Below are 21,919 nucleotides of genomic sequence, written 5' to 3' on the forward strand. Positions count from 1 at the left end.
ACAGGTGCAGGCCGTCCCTAGCAAGCAGGTAGTTCAACAGAAGATGAATATGTGAAGGTGTAGTGCCTGTGATTAGTTAGCAGTAGCATATATGACTGCTCACGTGGACACATGCCAGGTAAGTCATATGCACTGTGTCACAGGCAATGTACATGTGAACAGGACAAACAGTGACATCCTGTCAAGTGGGACATGGACATACATATAGTAAGCTATGCAGATGGCACTAGGAGTCCACAGAAGCTCTATAACTATGCATTGCAGGTGTGATCAGTATTCCAGGGTAATTGCAAGCAAACATGCATGCAAACAAAGCTACAGTAAACAGGGCTGCATGTAGTCCATTGTACAACAAACAAGCTGTACCAGTTCCAGTAGGTAACACTGCAAATATGCAGGCACTATGCACATGTACATGGAAATACACGGGTCAGATGGCTAGGGTCCAGTCTCAGTGCACACAAGTGTACAGACCATGTACTGTCAGGATGTACAATAACTGGATGGAAACCCATGTGCTCATACCTGCTGTAATACACATGTCAAATAACAAACACTGAGCCTTCACTCAGTGGTTCCATACTTAGTAGGATGTATGCTACCTGGCCTGCCACCACAGTATCCCTGACATATATGGGGACTCTCCCTCCTATGACAATTAGTTTTGTGTGTTGGGGCTGTCTAGCATGGTATGAGATGTGAGCATGCAGTGCTAGGGTGCTCCTGTTTGTCCTGTACCAGTCGTGTAGTACTGCACACATATCAACATCCTCAAACATCTGCATTGCAGAGTCCAGTGTGGGCAACATGCCACTTGCAATTTACATGTCCATCATTGCGTATTACTACACTCATTACCTTATCCCCTGTGCTACCTATGTATGTAGCCTTCTGTTGACATCATTACCACCAGTATACCAACATGTGCAGATGATACACTATGGTACTTACCATGGTTGTAGACAACAGGACATGACAATCACACACTTACTGCATCAGGCATGCAGTGATATACCCACAATTAATTCAGCACACAGTACTGTTAACAACATGATACTATTACTACACATCTATGTGGTCACCCTGTGCATCAGCAACATGTTAACCTGTACCTGCACAGTTGTTACAGATTGCAGGAGGTGGCACAGTTTCATCATATGCACAGGGTGTGAACTTGGTATGCCTGAGTCAGCCACCGATACCACCAATTGACATGTATGTGTATGTGTGTTGGTGAGGGACAGCAGTAGAAGGTGGGGCAATGTTGATGCAGTGTGTGCGTGTATGCTGTAGCCCTAGGTGTTGTCAATTCGCATGTGTGTATGGATGCACACAGTTCCACCTCATGGCTGCCATATACTGGTGTTTGTGGACAGCCACAGACTGTACCTGCCAGGTCATACAGATCAGTGTCTCTGGCCACGGACACGGTACCTGTGCCTTGCAGGGGTGCTACGGACCGTATCCAGTACCAACTCAGACTGGGTACTGTCTTCAGAAGCAGGTGTTCGTTGACTGGACACAGATCCCTGTCGGCCCGGCCAGAGCCACGTGCACGTGGTCTCCTGGGGCGGTTTGATGACAGCACAGACCCAGCATTGCTGGGGCTGCTGCTGGCACTACAGGGGCGGCCGCGGCCCTGTTGTCGTCTGCGATGACTGCCAGCTGCTGCTGTTGCTGGCATACGGCCACGTCGACGCCTCAACCACCCACCATTGCCCTGGCTCATGGACATGTAGTTGTGGAACTGGTCTAATATGTCCCCACAACGTCTGTCTATGACATCGGTGAAATCACGGATGGCAGCCGCAATGTCACGCATACTGTCAATCATGGCTGTGCGACATGCTGTCAGCTCCCTCAGACCCTGTCTGGTGTACCTTTCCATACGTGACTGTGCCTGCATGACAGCCCGAAACATAGCTGATGTTGTAAGACCTCTGTGGGCACGTCTGACAGGGGTAGTACGCCCACGGATGCTCCCACGAGAACCCCTGGACATCTGTCTGTGTGGTACCATCTCTGGGCCATGCCCATGGCTGCTGTGTGGGGAGGCATGTGCCACAGATACCACATTACCCTGGTCAATGCCCACTGTATGCTGTCCATCACCTAGGGACATTGGTGACAAAGGGTGTATTGGCAGGATAACTGTGCGCATTGATGGGGTCGACAGCTGTGTACTGTCAATCGGCTGACCAATGGCGGACCCTGGCATACTTTCCTGTGCCATTACACAGATGTCATCATTATCAGTACCCACAGCACCTGATTCAGGTTCCCTGCTACATGACACCAGAGCAGCAACAGAACCTGTGGAAGGGAAACAGGAAACACAGTTTACAATGTCTACACATTACCAGTGATGCACACATGCACACATGCACACATGCACAGGTGCACACATGCACAGGTGCACACATGCACACATGCACACATGCACAGGTGCACACATGCACACATGCACAGGTGCACACATGCACACATGCACACATGCACAGGTGCACACATGCACAGGTGCACACATGCACACGTGCACACATGCACACGTGCACACATGCACACATGCACACATGCACACGTGCACACGTGCACACATGCACACGTGCACACATGCACATGTGCACAGGTGCACACATGCACAGGTGCACACATGCACACATACACAGGTTCACACATGCACACATGCACACATGCACACATGCACACAGTTTCACACAATTGTACAGTACTCAGTATGCGTGATATCAACACACAGACACACCTACATGCATACAAAGAGCACTACTAAGTGAGCCAAATAGTAGTATTACTATCAACACTATTACAGGAATTGTTGATACACACTCACCAGCATGGATAGGCTGCATTGCTGTTATACCAGAGGGTCCTGCAGACGTGAAGAAACTAATGTCAGTGGGCACAACTGTTCCATTGTTACTGAGTATGATACAGGTCAGTAGTACAACAGTCGCCTTTCACAGGTCAGCTGCTAATATTGAGGATATCACACTTGCACATTAAATACTATGGTGACAGCTACAAACCAAGGACACACCTCACACATGCATTAACTACCAGTGTACACAACAGTCAACTATACATATGGCATATTACCTGCACGTTCACTGTCTTGCTGCTGCGTAGCTCCAGCCTCCATCATAATGCATGTCTCCTGCTGTTGTTGTTGCTGGCAGACTGGAGCCACTACACTCATGAGTAGTCCCTCCAGTCTGGTGAGTGGGGGATGAGTAGCCACCCCACCACCTGTGGCGACCTGTTGCCTGTGGATATCCGACGCACGCTGATGGACATGTCTGATTAAATCATTGCAGTGATGTCGTACCTGCTCATATGTCCTATTATGCGTGCCTATGACATTTACCCGACGGACAAGGTCTTGCCACAGTGCAGCCCTCTCCTGCTGATTCTGGCTGGTGCGGGAAAAGAGTATTGCATAATCCCACACCAGGCTCTGGTGTATCTCCTCATCCTCAGCTGTGGAGTAGGTGGGATTCCGCAGGTGGGCCATGTACCTGAGACAGAAAATAACCTGATATCAGCAATATATGTCAGCAGAATTTGGCACACATACTACACATGCTACTTGACTGTTATGATACAACATATCTCACATATGTAGCATCTGTCTGTCTATTGGTGGATACACATGTAGATGGCCAGGTATCAGTGCTCAGCCAGCAACTGTGCAACAGTACCTGGCACACTCCATACGGCATACTACCAAACCCCAGCAGTCAGAACACTGATTCAGGTCAAGAGCACCTCCTCACTCTGGGGGTTTGTATCTAGGTACTGTATGGTCTACATCATCAACTACTGTGAGCTGACCACACACACTGATTGCCCTGGATATACATATCCCACCTCCACCACCAGCACAAACGACTATAGTGCACAACATTACAGATACAAACTTTACACTTTGTAACAGTGACATGGTATCCTTTCAGCCCACTGGGCCAGTGGCAGATACAACCCACAATGCTGACCCCTACACAATTGCTTTCTACAGACATCTCCGAGAATGCATGGATCATGCAATCCCATATATGCTAAAAGCTAAAAACATTTTGTGCACTAGGAGTTTTAAGTTTTAAATTTTGCAAGTGCCTTAGTTGTAACCTTGGAGATTACACTAATTGATTAATTGTTTGAGTCAACAAGCCCGCCAAAATGCTTTCAATATATATAAATAAGAAATAAATGTATTTGTAATTTGATTATCTGAGGAAGCATAGCTTGGCTATGCGAAAGCGCTCATTTATTGTCTTTTACTACATTAAATATTTTATATTTTGCTACAAACGGAGGTTTTATTTATTCGTGGTGACTCCTTCTGGTTCCTGATCCTGATTACTTGTTTTTATTTGTCGGAAGGCGTCTTTGAGCACCAGTAACAGTTCTTACCATACAGCTCTCCAGTCACCAGTGTGCTGTTCCTGGCTCTACACATGGATTCGACAGAAATCGAGCTAGACTTTAGACCAGAGACGAGGGAGGTTGTGACACCAGCATGGGAATCTCTTCTACATTGCAATGCCAACCCTTTATTGACTCTGGAGCTATCCAATCAGTCCACTCCCGTGAATGCCATCAATAACGGTGAGATATTAACTGAATTCAATGTTCTCTGTAGAACCTTTCAAGATGACCTATACAAATTACAGAGGTATGCCTGGCAACGCTTACATCTTGAGGCATGCCTCCATTTTAAGGTTATACCTCGCGGAATGCGAGTATTTTGCATGCCGACGTATGGGGATAGCCACCCCATACTATTACGAAAATGGCAAGACCTAAACATAGGTCTAGGATTTAATTACATCAAACTGCTCTTAGACTATTTTGCTCCGTTAGAGACGGAACTCAGAAGCAAGGTGGACTCACAACAACGCAACTTTAATGAGTCTTACAATACTGTCTATTTCCAACAGAGACTAGATAATATACGCTCACAGGTGCACTTGTTTAGTGAAAGACTCAGGCAAGTGAAACAAAGGAAATTGATTAGAGACTCTAATGATTTTGCCAACGGTCAGATATTTGTCTGGCCCAGAACTACTCGTTCTTCGGCAATGACAGAGGGTGGGACATCTTCCCACACCACTACCATTCACTCTACAACAGTAGAAGTTAATAATGCACCTATTAGTTCTAATATAGAGAATTCTCAATCCACTGACGTTTCACCATCTTTAGCATTGAACAGTAGTCCTTTAGGAGGAAACTTTGTCAATAATACTCCTCTTCCTAATCAACAAGCTGACAAAGTTCATATAATCTCTGGGGCTAGACCTAAAGACACTGCAAGCACGTCTACCCATTTTTTACCGTTTCCTGTCAAACAACAAACGGCATGGAGAGGCCGCTCCAACAGCAGGGGGCCCCGCAAGAGGAAGGGGTCAGAAGAAAAGTATGGACAGACCAGAAAACAAAGGAACTGAATGATTTAGTTTGTAATTTATCTGACTTTCCTTTGTTAGACGCTACTGTCACACTTCTTAACAAAGGGTTAAATTTTATACCCTCCCAACTCAGCAGTTTGAACGAGACCTTGATAGATCTCAGACTATTCTGTCGCAATGTGGCTCTAAAGTTGCTTTTTAAAGGTAACTCTGCTATACAAACAGATGCTGTTAGAGAGTTCTTTAAACGTAAAAGCAACTACATGCCACCTATCCCACATGATCTGGAATGTTTTTCCAAATTATGTGAAAAGGACATCTATGAATATTTTGCTAAAAACCAGAAAAGATGTAAGTTTTTTAACTTGACAGAATTAGAACAGAGATCGCTTAACCAACTGAAATGTGATCCCACAATAACCATCAAACCTGCAGATAAGGGTGGGGCAGTAGTTTTACTTAATACTACTGAGTATGACACCACTATGACATCTATGCTTGCAGACACCAATACTTATTCCTTAGTATCCAAGACTTTTGTCGATAACATTATAAAGAGAATACAGGCAGATTTATATGATTTGTTACTTTGTGGGCAAATTAGCTGTGAGACATATGAGTATTTTATGATCGAACACCCAATGTTACCGATCATAAAAGGTCTGCCCAAGATTCATAAAAATGTCACACCTGTGCCGATGAGGCCTATAGTGGCCAGTGAGAGATGGTGCACATACACAATTTCTTCTTTCCTGGAATGCATGTTGAGACCGATGGTAAATGCAATTTCCAACATACTATCGGACTCTTATCAGCTGATTGAGTCCCTGAGGGATTTTAGACTTGATAAAGATGTCTCCAACTACCTGCTGGTAACTATGGATGTAGTTAATCTATTTACAAGTATACCAAATGAGCTAGGTCAGCAAGCTATAAATGATTTATTACTCAGCAGGTCCCAATACACCAGCAATAGACAGATACTGATCAATTATCTACTTGAAATAGTACTTAACAATAATATTTTTTTGTTCAAAGATAAAATTTACTTACAGAAGTGGGGGGTTGCCATGGGCACCCCCTGCGCCAACAGTTATGCAAATTTAGTAGTCTACGAGTGGGAATGCAATCATTTATTTAATCATGCCCAGTTCAATAATGTCAAACTTTACAAGAGGTTTGTAGACGATGTACTCTTTGTGTGGGAAGGCAGTCATAGTGACTGCATTAAATTTATAAGAGACATAGAAACCATGAGTTCTTTTCTTAGGTTCACAGTTGAAACCTCGAATTTAGAGATTAATTTTTTAGATTTAACTCTAAAGTTCAATACAGGTAGTGGCATCAGCACGTCACTTTACAGGAAACCAACTTGGAAGAATTCCCTTTTAAGATTTGAGAGTATGCATCCCAGGCATACCTTCACAGGGATTATTACAAGTCAGCTGAATAGAATTTCTAAAATTTGTACCAGTGAAACTGACTGTTTGAGAGAAGTAGCCTTTTTAGAACAGCTATTAAGAGATAGAGGTTACAAGAATAACCTGATTAGGGATTGTAAACAGAAGGTATTAGGTACATCGTCCAATACACATATTTCTAAACAAAGTTCCCATCGACTTCCTCACTATAATAACAGAAAACATGACAACTCAGGAATCACACCTTTTCTGTTGAAATATACGAGTGATGTTTTCAACATCCAGAAATTGATTAAGAAAAATTGGAACATACTGAATATAGATCCAGATACCACGCAGATAGTTGGTAATCATCCCACTTTCAGTTACAGAAACTGTAATAACCTCAAACAGATTCTTTGTATAGATAAATATAACCTTGTCAATAATGACATGACTCCATCTAGAAGAGGAACATTTCCCTGCGGGAAATGTCACATGTGCCCACACATATCCAAGAAACAAATTTTCGAACACCCTCATGGTTTATATGTTTTTAAACCAAACCATTTTTACAACTGTAACAGCACAAATTTGGTATATCTGGCCACATGTGAATGCTGTCCAGCGTTCTATGTGGGCCTTACAAAAAGAAGACTCAGGGACAGACTATATAACCATCTCTATGACATTAGGAAGAAAAGTGATCAAAATGCACTTGCAAATCATATTATTGAACACAATTCCCATTATTTTACGTTTAAAGTATTGCAAGTAATGAGATATAATGCTAGAGGAGGAGATAATATTAACAACTTAGCATGCATGGAATTAAAATGGATACTTTTACTGAAAGCACAAGCTGACCCTGGGATAAATCAGTTTTTATCCATAAAACCTATTTTGAATAACAGACCCTTGTAACGGGGTACTTGAGCTTGAGAATATTCCAGCCAGGATTAGATAGTGACTGGATCTTTTGTGTTGCATATGATCATGACTGTTATATTTTTATATATATTGATGTAGTTTATATTGTTAATTTTATTTACTCACTCAGAGAATTTATCTCAGAGACAGCAGATACTCTCTACCTATAAGAATTAATGTTTTTTCTGTTTTCTCTGTTTTTTCTGAGTCTTTTTCTGAGTTTTGACTTGTAATAGTTGGATACGCTCTTGATAATTAATTTGGCTTCATGTTTACAATATATATGTTTCTTGAGATTTTGAACAGTTCGGATCATTTCAAGAAAATATTCGAATATGTTCCATCAAATAACAAATCAGGTACATGATACATTAAGAAATTTGGCGTAGGGTCTCTATAATAGAGACATTACTTTGAAAAAAGCACCTTATATCCCATAAACCTGCTAAAACTTAATGTCTTGTCATTGAGGGGCTTCCCCCCCCCCTTTTTTCATAGAACAACATGCGCGCCTTTAGATATATTATATTTATATAATAGAGGTTATGAAGTATAATCGGCAGATGTCCCAGGTTGGGACGCTGCGTTTATGTTTATGTTTTTGTTATACTAAGCTACACAGATTGCATTTTTGCAGCCTGGATTATTAGCTCAGACAACAGTTTTTATGATGGTTTTGGTGATTGTTTACATTGTGATCAAATGATTTAGTAAGATGTTTTATTATGTCCCACTATGTTTCTTAGAATATTTCAGTACTATTTTTGTATTATTTTCATGGAATGGCTTGTCGTTTGTTGCGCCATCGAGAGTAGATTCTCGCTGGCTGCCATTTGCTGTGCATGTTATACATGAAGTTTTTGCAATTTTTCACGCTAGGGACAGGAATGAAGCACCATTACAATTTAATAATGCGGTTTTAAATGGCAAAAACAGTAAATGTTTGTACATTACTTACTGTACAGCGTTTCAACAACGATTGCTAGTTATGCTGTTTCATGTTTTCTAATATATGTTTTTATATGCTTTAGTCCTTCCAAAAAGCTAAAAACATTTTGTGCACTAGGAGTTTTAAGTTTTAAATTTTGCAAGCGCCTTAGTTGTAACCTTGGAGATTACACTAATTGATTAATTGTTTGAGTCAACAAGCCCGCCAAAATGCTTTCAATATATATAAATAATAAATAAATGTATTTGTAATTTGATTATCTGAGGAAGCATAGCTTGGCTATGCGAAAGCGCTCATTTATTGTCTTTTACTACATTAAATATTTTATATTTTGCTACAAACGGAGGTTTTATTTATTCGTGGTGACTCCTTCTGGTTCCTGATCCTGAATCCCATATATGACCAAGACACTCTCCACAAAGGGACAGCATCCTGTCTGGTGGACCCCAGCCATAGACAGATTGTATTACAGAAGATGGAAGCTACTGCAAGACAGAGCATAATTCCATAAAGGGAGGGCATGTCTGAGCAGCACTAGTAAGGATCTATCTTCCATCATACAAACATCCATGGGCAACTTTGAGAGGGAAATCAAGAGGGACCCTACAGATAACCAGAAGGCCTTCTTCAGTTATGTTAGCAACCTGGTCAGGATCCATCCTCTATGCCCATAGTTAGTACACAACAACACATATTTCACTGACACCACAGATATTGACAACATTGTGGCAGACAGGTTCAGTGCAGGTGTCACCCCACCCTCTCCCCCAAAATAAGACATAGTTATCCCAGCTGACTGTAACCTCCCTGTCATCACAGATGTCCAGGTGAGAGCCACCCTCAGGACAGCAGAATACACAACATGAATGGGACCTGATGGTATCCCCAGTTGCATGCTACATAAACTCTGACAGGAGCTAAACACACATATAGAAGTGCTATGTAACACTAGCCTGACTACAGGATATGTACCTGTACACTGGCGCACAGCAGCAGTGGTTCCACTCCACGAAGGAGGCACCTCAACATACCATTACAATACAACACAATACATTACATTACAATACAATACTATACAATATGCTATTGCCCCTGGGACTACAGCAGCGTACTGTTCTGCTACCCTGACCATTGTGACACATGTGGTGTGATGGTACCTGCTGCTGTCACACAGTTACACAGGGTGACTCATATGGCATATTACCTATCTGACTAACATTCAGCAGGGGTATGTGTGACATGTACTCATGGGGAGTCTTGCTTCTTAACACTGTGTGGTTTATTGCAGGGTATGTCTTATCTGTGGGTAGGAACTTGTACCTCCACATGTGCACTCTATTGCAGTGGCACGGATGACACACAGCAGACATTTAGGTTGTGGATGGTGTGAGGTGTTACTATGGTTGTTGGACATCTGTCATGGGTGCGACTTACATATGTAAATCCGAGAGTGGTAACCTCTATGTGGGTAGTATATGTGTACTCTGTGGTGTTGTCAGTCACTGTGCATTGGTAATGTGTTTGAGTGCATTGTCACAGTATTGCACATGTCACTGTGTCCTTCTCCATATCTGTAGCTGTCATGTGAGGTCCATACCATGGCATCCATTATGTGGTGTGGAGGGGTACACCGATCTACATGTCCATAGCTGACACACCATGTCCGCTGACACATACCATGTGCAGGTATTCCAGGGATAGTGTGCCACTGTGAATATCATTGGGGCCACTATTGTACACATTTATGACCCTGTTCACCCCTGACACATGCAGTGGTGGGCAGCCAATCACATATCTGGTGGTTACTGGTGTAGGTGATTTGGAATGTGGTATGGTACTCCGGTTTTGACACTGGTGTTCACTCCATGCCTTTGTCACCAGACATCTGTACACATGTGCCTCACTCAGAATTTATATACATCTCTCTCTCTCTCTCTCTATATATATATATATATATATATATATATATATATATATATATATATATATATATATATAGATATATCTATATGTATATATATATATATATATATATATATATATATATGTATATAGATATATCTATATGTATATATATATATATATATATATATATATATATGTCTGTATACATATACACATATATATATATATTGATGTACATATATTGCTATAGATGTGGAGATGGGGGGGGACACAGAGGGGGTGTGAGTGACAGAGGGGGTGGGACAGGCTGTGTTGCAGGTCATCATATACAGTCATACCTGTAGATAGTCAGATCAGTCTGTCTATGTATATGTATCTACATATATCTATATCTGTATGTGTGCATTACATAGATATATTTGTACAATATTCTATCTACATCTGTCTATGTATTCCTACATCTCTCTCTCTATGTATGTATACATATATGCATATTATATATATATATATATATATATATATATATATATATATATATATATATATATATATACACATACATATGTTGACATACATACGTATCCATATGTTAGACAGGTATATCAACATATTTGTCTACCATACTGTTTACACACACTAACATACTGCTAAACATACATAACTGTGAAACCTACTTTGTACATGGCACTACAACCTACAATCAACCAACATTGATATGTGCACATAGATGCTCTCACATACAAATGTATGTACAGCCTTCACTGATAGTTGCTGTATGTCCCCTGCCCTTTACACATCTTCATATACATATGGATACAGACCAATGACACATATGGAGGGTTCACAGTATGTAGACCTTTATAGTATTACTTTACATTACATGTGTTTGTCACAGCTGCTTGTGTTGCCGTCTGGTTCTCTGTCCTGCTGCTCCACTTCCCAGTTGTCAGCTTTCAGGTAGCTGTTGCTGAACAATTTGTTTGTGTCTGCTTAATTGCAATTTTCTCTGTCTCTGTCTCTCTCTCTCTCTCTGTCTGTCTGTCTCTCACGTCCTTCTCAGGGTGCAATGAAAGTATTGCATGTGTGGACTGGGAGTACAGCATACTTTTGTAGGTATCTGCATATGCCCATGTGATGGCCTCTGCACCAATTGTTAGCCAGCATTTGCTAATTGCATGCAGCCAGTTGTGTACTGATTGCAGTTCTCACTGTGATTTCAGAACAGTGCTATAAAAAGGTATGTGAGATAGGCGTAGCCCTTTCAGATTTTAAGGGCAGGGACCATGCTGTTATGCTGTGGACAATGTTCTGTGAGTGTAAAGGTTGGTATCTCTCTCATATTTCCAGGTGTGTTGTAGATTAACATTCCTCCATTCATTTCTCCAGTTTCCTGTACTAACTGTGTATGTACACTGACACCTACAACTACTACTACTGTTAATGTGTGTGTGTGTACTTTCCTTTCACTTTTGCTTGCACTTTGTTGCTAAGGCTTCAATAGTTGCCCTTTACAGTCACTACTTGTATGCCTGCTAGGTGTCTTGACTGTAGTGTGCTGCTGTAGCTTTCCTATTTTCCATGTACATTCACACATTGGAATGCTTGCTATATCTGCTAGGGTGTTACAGCATGCAGTGTGGTCTGGCCATGGTGTGGGCCTTGACATCTATTAGGGTATTTGAGTATGCTGCTGAGCAGGCCCCAGAGACTTTCAGGTTCATCTGTTATGTGCCTCATGGAATGGTACATATCAGTGGGGTACACCCATTAAAATGTCTGGTATGCTGCAGTTGTGACTGTGGGTTAGCATGAGCATATGTATTACTACACTTTTTCTGCCATGCAAGTAATGAATACTTTCAGGACTCCATAGTTACCATTGCATGTGTTACACCTTTCTGCCTACTGTTTGTACATTTCACATGGGGTCTGTGGGGCATCCCTGTAAGTCATTCACTGTTGCTATGTCTAGGCTCTTAACTATTCAAATATGGTGGTGTCAGACCCGTCATGTGTACAGATATTTGCTGGTTGTCCACATTTCTGCCTCATATTTTGGTCAATATCTCATGCACACCTTTTTCTGGCAAGTCACTCTGGGCTCAAGTCAGAATATGGTGACAAACATTCAAGTTTCAGACTGCATACCCTTCCAAACATCCCACAAAGTGCAGACCCTGTTACTCTCTGAACTGTCTGCGTTTGTTGTAACATTATTTGTAATGTGTCCCTGGTTTTGGGCCTTTGCTCCACATATTTTATTACTTGGTCCAGATGTGTTCCTGTAAGAGGTTGTGGGGTATGGGCAGTGCTTATCCTGCTATGAGTATGTGTGTGGCTTGCAAGGTGCTATAGTGACATTATTACCTACTAGCTTCCAACTAGCATGGCTGTTTCTGTTCACACACTACTATTATGAAAATCCACTAGTTTTGATAGTAATTCTAAATGGCATGCTTTGTGTACTACACATCTATATTCCCTTTACATTCATTCCTACTATTACATGATATATTTATTTTAGCACAATGTTCTTGTATAAGAGTCATGGCTTAGTGGTAAGTCATGCAGACTACTGTTTCCAAGGTCCTGGGTTCGGGACTCACAGTGGGATTTTATTTTGCTTTTGAACTGAGTACAGGACCTGTCAATCAAAGTGACTAAGGCACTTTTAAGCAGTTGTAACCGGGTTAGCGCTGGTTTGCGCGGAGCTCACGCATGCGCACTGGCGGTTAGCTCTGCGCACACCCGCTTACAACCGCTTAAACGTGCTTACTCTTGCGCACACCCGCGCTATTTTCTTTGAAAGAAAAGAAAATGGGGAGACAGGAAAGTGGTGAAAAAGGGGTCACAAAGAGGGTAAGACAGTAGGGAAACAAGCTTGGGATGTGCAGGAGGGATGTAGGTAAGGCCCATAGCTGCCCATTTCTTCATCAGCAACAGCTGTGCATATGTATGTAATTTGGTGTGACATTTGAAACCTTCCACCCCTGAGAGAGGTGTCAGGACAACAATAATACTTGTTGTACAGCCAATTGTAATTGATAGGTTCCATGTCCAGTAGACATGTGTGCGGAATGGGCAGCTATGTATGGGGCGTAATTTTTTTGTGGGTACAGAGTGCCCTTTTTTTTTTTTTTTCAGGTGAGAGTGGTATGTCAGTGAAGGAAGTCGGTACAGCTGGGGAGGTAGGTTGGGTAGGTAAACAGACAAGACAAACAAGACGCATACAGGGGCGGTGTATGACACGTGTGGGGGGGTTACGTAATTGACGGGGATGGAGGTTTGGATATCCAGAGCCCATGAGCCCACAGATGGCAACAGTGGAACTGATATCCCCACCCATAGGCAGTTGCCACTGTTCCTTCACTGCCCAGGACGTGGCTGTGCTGGGGGCTGTGTAGGTGGGGCAACAGGCATGCCCGTTAGTCGCACCACCCATGCCTCGAGCTGGCGTAGGGGCTCGAGAACAGAGTCCCGAATCTCCCTACGCACCACAGTCCGGGCGCTACGGAGGGTGAGTGGTGGTTCTCCTCTGGCCACACTTGAAGAGGGGGGGGCAAGCCCCATCCCCTGCAGCGCTTCCACCCGCAGGTGGCACAGGGCCACCGGAGGAGGGTTCAGACTCGGCACTAGTGCCAGGTGCACTCGCCAGCTGAAGTGGGAGAGGTGGGTCCGCTGGAACCCGCCTTCCCTGTCGTCCTATGTTTTGCATTATGTCATGACAGTTTGGGTTAGTGACATATAATAACATTCACAATTAGTTGTAACAGCATGCATCAGTATTCCCATTAACCAAACACCCAGATATTCACACCATTGAACAGCGTGCATAACACATGCATAATTTGAACAGAAATACACAGTCCAACAACATGCAGGGTTAATTGATGGCAACAGGCCATCAGGTGTGGATGTATGAACAGGGCAGATGCATCAACGGACATGCAAATATATATGACCCAACAGGACAAACGTCCAGGGGTGTTAATTGTGATTGCACATACCATTTTCACGTGGAATGGGTTATATGCGGTTATAGGGTGGGGTGAAGAAAGTAATATTAACACCTTCGAATAACAATACATATGCTGTACATTTCTAATAGCTACAGTTATATACACACTACTGTTCTAACTACAATTTCCTATATGATAACTATTCCAACTTGGTGATAGGACTGTTACTGCACCATCAATATACATTTTATGGTTCTTCATACACATTCATATCTAGCTTTGTTCAGCTACATCATCCTGCTACATTTGCTTTATATAGCTGTAGACAAGTGTGGATGTTTGGTATATCAGACAATCATCCTATCTGCATATTGCAGACTGAGAGCAACATATCCAGATTTTGGGATACACATTCCAGATGCAGCAACACTTTGAACAGATTTTGCTGTTTGGTTTTGAATCTCACATGCATTTCATTCTGTCTTGACTGCATTATACTTTATTCAGGGGTTATTACTACTGTATTGCTGGATTCATGACACTTTCTCACACTCTCTCACTTGCTTTCATTTTACTATTCAGGATGGTACTTCTAGGCTTTATTGACATGTTTTACCAGTAGTTATTACAATCCTTTCCAGCAGTCTCACTTCTGTCATGTTTCAGTATTTCCACAGGGATATATTTCACACATGTGATTTCATCATCTTCTGCAGCTATACTTTTCAGCCTGCTGCAGGTTGTGCACTATTTTCTTACAGGCAGGGCATTTTTATTTCAGAATATATGTCAGACAGTTTCATTTTTAGGTTAAACTTACAGGCTGAAACACACTTTTGTAATCAAGCAATGCATACACTTTCACACTGTTACTTGCAGATTTTATTCCTTACTGACTACACTGCACTCTTTTGCTGACTGTCATACTTTTATATTTCTTTACAGTTACTGGTAGTGGATTACTGACCTGCCTGGTGGCGCAACCGCACCAGCCTATCGCCATAGGCTCTGCGGTTCGCAGAACGGACACCTGCAGCTGTAATATAAAAGAAGTAATATTGGAATACACATCTCCATAATATCAGCTAGTTTAATTTCTTACATACATGATTAAATGTTACTTACTCAGTAGTGGGGCGTTGGGTGTTTGCTGGGCCTCCTGGATCCAAAGGTTCAGTTGGTCCTGCTTGCGTCTCTTCAGGTCCGCATGGTGGTGACGGACCTGCTCACCAGTCCTTGGAATCCCTGTGGCACTGGTGAGATCATGAGCCAACCGGTCCCCACGCCTCGGCTCTGTATGCTCCCCAGAGGACCTGGCCCTGCATGAGTTGGGCCTCATGATTATGGACTAGGAGCCAGACCATGTACCTGGACTCCTCAACACCCCACCTCTGTGCTCGAAAGCAACTACCCTCTCCTACTCCTGTCATTCTGCCTGCAGGTCAGTTCTACAATCGTTTATGCTGTGTATTCCTGCCTATGGGGCTTATATAGTCCGTTTTTCCCGCACATATCTGTGATTGGCCATTTTGGAATTGTATCAACTTCAGTAAACCTGCATTGTCATGCTCTAGTTTGTATTCATTCCTATATATTAGCTATTATTGCATTTAAAGGTACTGCTGTCATGGCTTAGTGGATTTGTACCTTTACTATGATGTATAGTATCCTGGGTTCGAACCTGGCCACTGCTTTTTATTTTTCATGACTGTCTAGACATGCTGAGGGGTGTGTCTGTGTAAAGACAGTTTTGATACAGCTTGCTCAACGTTGCCCGTCGGTTAGCTTGTTTGCTCGGTGCGCAGCTCCACGCAAACGGGGTACGCTGCTTTAAGCCTCATTTGGCTATCGGCACGCATATTACGCTCAGCTCAGTTAGGGGCACATAGATTTAGTGTGTTAGACCACTGCTCAGCTACGGGCACTCATTGTGCGCCAGTTAAACCACTGCTCATCTACGGGCACATGCACTCACTCTGTTAAACTGTAGCTCAGCTATGAGCACATCTGGCATTTTTTCTTCTTTTGTTACCTCACATGTCTTCAATATAAATGGGCTATTTCATTACATTTTACATAACTTGTGGTTTTATGTGTACATATTTGTCAGGGACTTGTTTCCTGCTTATTTTGAAAAAAAAAAAATATTGGTGTTGTGGGGGCTCGAACCATGAATGCCTGCTCTTCAGCAAACATCTCTACCACTACGCTATTGCTTCCTGGCTTATTTTGCATATTTACTTCTTATATGCTTTCCCACTGACTGCTAACTGTAGCTGCGCTACGGGCACGCCCGCGCAAACGAGCGCACTCACGGTTAAACATCTTTACAATTTAAAAAAATATATAACATGTTCATTTATATATATTTTATGTTCATAGTCTGTGGGGGCATGTGTTGTGTTGTGTTTATTCACATTTCCGTGGACTCTGTTGTGGGTGTTTACTTTGGGCACTTTTACACTTCTGGGGGCGTGTCCGCTTGCAGGGCTCAGCCTACGGACACGCCCCCTACTGTCTTACACGGACCGTGTTAGACTTAGGTGTGATTCAGCATGTTCTCATGAATATGCAAAGCATGCTGACATCACTCCGTTTAACTGCGGCCTCCGTGTAAGAGTTATAACTCTTACATGGAGGCTTCGTGAATCCTGGGGAATATCTCTACCGGTGCAACAGGTTCAGTTTGAAACATCCACTTTTTACAAAGAAGCAGGCGAAGCACAGTTAAGTTCATCAAGGGCTAACATTTCTATGATTTAACTTTCAGTGTAACAAAAGATCAGGTTGAGTCCAGACCAAGAAAAAACAGTAAATCCAAAGGCTAGGGGAAAGCAAAACAGTCCAGAATAGCTCACATAAAATTTTATTAAGTAAAAAATAATAAAATTGACATCAAGCGCTTTCGCCTGGATTAATACCAGGCTTTCTCAAGATAAAGCATTTTCAGAAAATCAGAGTTTAAATACTTTCTGACCAAAGTCATGTGATTTAGCATGGTAACAAATTACAATGTGCAAATGAATTATTAAAGCACCCATTAAAATCTCATTAAAATAAAACAATAAAATAAAACAGGTGATCAAAAAAACTTACAAAAAGGTTACAAAAAACATATGTGTACTTGCAATACAACCTGTACTAGGAATAATTGAATGATTCTAAACAATTATCCTCAGGCTTCATGAAATCCTAAAAAGATCTTTTAAAATCTTTAAATGTTCCTAAAAAGCTTTCTTAAAAAGCTTTGTCTATAACTTAATAACTGTTTTATAAATATTGTTGTGAGAATTTTTTTATGTTGTCATATAAAAAAGAAAAAAGAATATTAAAAATAGTTAAAAGATTGTTGAATAAACTTTGCAAAATGGATAAAATAATCCACCTAACTGCACGATGTAAAAGTGTAAAATCATAACTTGGCCCTCCTTAATTTTAAAACACTCATAATACTAATGCTATCATTCAGACCAGGGGGCTTAGTTGCATTCAATTTAAGCTGCCACAACAATTCCTTGTACTCCAGTCGGGCCTCCCAATCACCCCTTCTACTGTCCTGCAGGACCTGCTCTAAGATTGTAAACTTAAGCTGCATATTAGGGCATACACCAAGATGCTTAAAAAAAGCATTGTTGTCCTTCTTCTTAGACACATCATAAAGATGTTCGTATATCCTTCTTCTAAGGGTTCTCTCAGTTTTGCCCACATAAAAACTGGAGCATTGAGTGCAAAAACCTAAATAAACAACACCTTTTGTACCACAATTGTGATAATGCTCAGCCCTGAATTTAAACCTCCTAGAGGGAATAAATAATGAGCTGTCATTAAGTACAAAAGGACATTGTTTACATGAACCACACTTGTATGTTCCAAGTTTAGGACAAACCCTCGTGCTATCAACTCCAGGTCTTCTCTCAAAAAGGCCCTTGAGGTTCATGTCCCTTCTCCTGACAAAATGGGGGCGTTCCTTGATAATCTGCTTAAAATCATCATGTTGTGCCAAAATGGGCCAAAATCTTAAAATTGACTGTTCCACCTTTAAGGAGTCCCCAGAAAAAGTGTACACAAAGCTATTGTGATGATCAAGCCATTCTGGTGGTTTTGAGTGTAGGCCATGTGTTGTGCCTTTACCTAACAAAGGGGAGTAAATACCCTCCCTACCAGCAATAACCTCCTGAGCTAAATCATTAACCAAATGTACTGAGTATCCCCTTTCTTCAAAAAGTTGCTTCAAAAAATTAACCTCATCCAAAAAATACTCCATTGTACTACACATAGTCGAAGCACATATAAACTGGCCCTTTACTATGCCTTTCTTCTGATGAAAAGGGTGACCGCTGTTAAAATGTAAATAGGAATTGGAAAAAGAATTTTTCCTATATACTTTTGACTGGAAGGTGTTGTTACTAACATCTTTAAAGAGGGCAACATCAAGTTAATTCAGATAATCATTGCTAACATTGTGAGTAAATGCTAAAAAGGAGGTAGTGGAATTAATATAATCCATAAAGTCCAAAAATTTGTCTAAGGTGCCATCCCATAAAAGGCAAATGTCATCAAGGTATAGCTTATAATGGACAATATGCCGAGTCCAGTGCGTAGAAAAGACAAATTTGCTCTCCCAATGTTGTAAGACAATATTGGCGTAGCTGGATGCACAAGGCGTGCCCATCGCTACACCCTTCTTCTGCTTATAAAGTTCACCCTTAAAATAAATAAAATTGTTTTCTAAAACAATTTCCATGAATTCTACCAGTAATCCAATGATGTTACAATCAAAACCAGATTCAGTGGCTAATATGTCGTTGAACCATTTCAACCCTGTGACATGCGGGATACTTGGAAATAACTCAACAATATCAATAGTGACCATTAGTAAATCCGGTTTGTATAAATTTCGCTGGATGCCAGTAAGAAAATCCCACGAATCTTTGCAAACATGAGGTAAAGCAAATGCAAATTTGTTGGTAATGAAGTCAATGAATTTGCCTAGGGGCTCTGTTATACCACCAGCCCCTGAAATAATTGGTCTAAAATTTAAAGGAACCAAGCCCTTATGCGTTTTAGGAATTCCAAAAATTGCAGGTGTTCTCGGATTTCTGACGTGTAAATAATTGTATAATTTTTCATTTATCACTCCCTGCAATAAATGGTCCATGAGTAAGTAACTAATCTTAGAATGTGTTAGGTTTAACTCGTTCCTAGATACCAATTCATATCGTTTAGTGTCCTGCAACATATTATAAATGTGGGTGTCATATGCCATGTTGTACATTAAAACAACGCCCCCACCTTTGTCTGGCTTCATTGCCCGGACATCTTCATCCCTAAGCCTCTTGATTAACTAACTAAGCTCCTGGTTGAAATTAGTAGATGGAATGTGTGTCCTATTAGAACAAAAATCCCTTAAATCTGTCTCCACCAAATCTTCAAAAACTTTTAACAATGGATTTAAAGGCGGGTTAAATGTACTAGATCTAGAAAGCCCATTCGTGGTTTGAGTTTGACCTTTGAAATACAAAGCGAGGTTCAAACGCCATACAAATAATTTCAAATCAACTAAAACATTGCTTAAATTAGTACTATGCATAGGTACAAAATGAAACCCCTTGGTGAAAAGCTCAAAAAAATCATTAGTTACTCTAATGTCAGTGTAGTTATAAATGACAAAATTGTCCTTTTTTTACTAACACACAGTTATTGTGAACAGTTTCATAAAGTTCATTAGTAGAAATACCATCAATTTCATAACTTAGGTTCTTTGTCTGCATGTTCTGTTCCATCCCTGTGGTTGGTGTGTGACATTCCTCCCCCCTGGTCTGCCCGGGGGATAATAAAAATCCGATGGGCCACTCAAACTGTTCTTTTGTTGATAATTGTTTAGAATCATTCAATTATTCCTAGTACAGGTTGTATTGCAAGTACACACATGTTTTTTGTAACCTTTTTGTAAGTTTTTTTGATCACCTGTTTTATTTCATTGTTTTATTTTAATGAGATTTTAATGGGTGCTTTAATAATTCATTTGCACATTGTAATTTGTTACCATGCTAAGTCACATGACTTTGGTCAGAAAGTATTTAAACTCTGATTTTCTGAAAATGCTTTATCTTGAGAAAGCCTGGTATTAATCCAGGTGAAAGCGCTTGATGTCAATTTTATTATTTTTTACTTAATAAAATTTTATGTGAGCTATTCTGGACTGTTTCGCTTTTCCCTAGCCTTTGGATTTACTGGTATTAATCCAGGTGAAAGCGCTTGATGTCAATTTTATTATTTTTTACTTAATAAAATTTTATGTGAGCTATTCTGGACTGTTTCGCTTTTCCCTAGCCTTTGGATTTACTGTTTTAACTTTCAGTGTATCGACACTCAGAATCTAGCAATAATTTAAGTACATGTTTTAAACTGAGAGTTTAATGTTTTGTTTGGACAATAATATCAGGATATGAAGTGCATGACCGTGTGTCACAGACACAGTACTAATGCTAGATAACTTGTTTTTTTTCATTTTTGTGTTTTTTTTTTACTTTTTCATAGTGTTTATATTCAGTCCCTTTCATATCCATAAAGGCTTTTAAGAGCTTCACAGTGAGCTGAGCTGATAGGGTTTTAGCCCACTAACTATGGTCCTATTCCTACTGGTGGGCACATGGCTGAAATACTACCATTTTGAGGTCTTCCTTCCTGGCCAGTTGTTTTATTGATGGAACTGCCTTTAGCATTGTCATGAATTTGGTGACTGTTACCATTTCCTTGGCTGCAGCAGTTACTCCATGATTGTCAATTTGGCAAAGGGTCAGGGATAGGCATACTCCACATAAAAGCTCCCAGTTGACAGTATAGAACTGCTTTCCCCTTTAGATAGAAGAGACTTATTTAACATCTCTGCTCACAGCACATTCCACTTGAATTATATCTCTCACGCTGGAGGAAAAGTATGCTCAAACAACTGGCCTTTTTCACAGGCAGCGAAAGTTATAAACTCATAACTTCTGGAATGGAAAAATATAACAAAACATGCCCAGTGCAACCATCAATGTGGAATATAAAATGCAGCAAGCAGACACTACCTTTCTATAACATAACATGTTTTCATTGCATAGAGATAAAATGCAAGTTCTTCCCAAATAGTTGACTGGAATGTCAAAACAACATAAAGAATCTTGAAGCATAGTCCCATATAACAGGAACACCGTTTGTCTTAACAAGTCTCTCTGGGTTTCTCAGAACTCATATGTTTCTGTTTTTTTGTGGTCAGGAGAGATATTCAGGCTCTTTCTTCTGTCTACCACCAGATCTGTCTTTGCTCTCTACTGTTTCACCCAGAATCCCTGCTCCAGGCAC

This window comes from Protopterus annectens, chromosome 3.part1 (assembly GCF_019279795.1).
Source record: "Protopterus annectens isolate FY-2018-M chromosome 3.part1, PAN1.0, whole genome shotgun sequence".
Taxonomy (NCBI): domain Eukaryota; kingdom Metazoa; phylum Chordata; order Ceratodontiformes; family Protopteridae; genus Protopterus; species Protopterus annectens.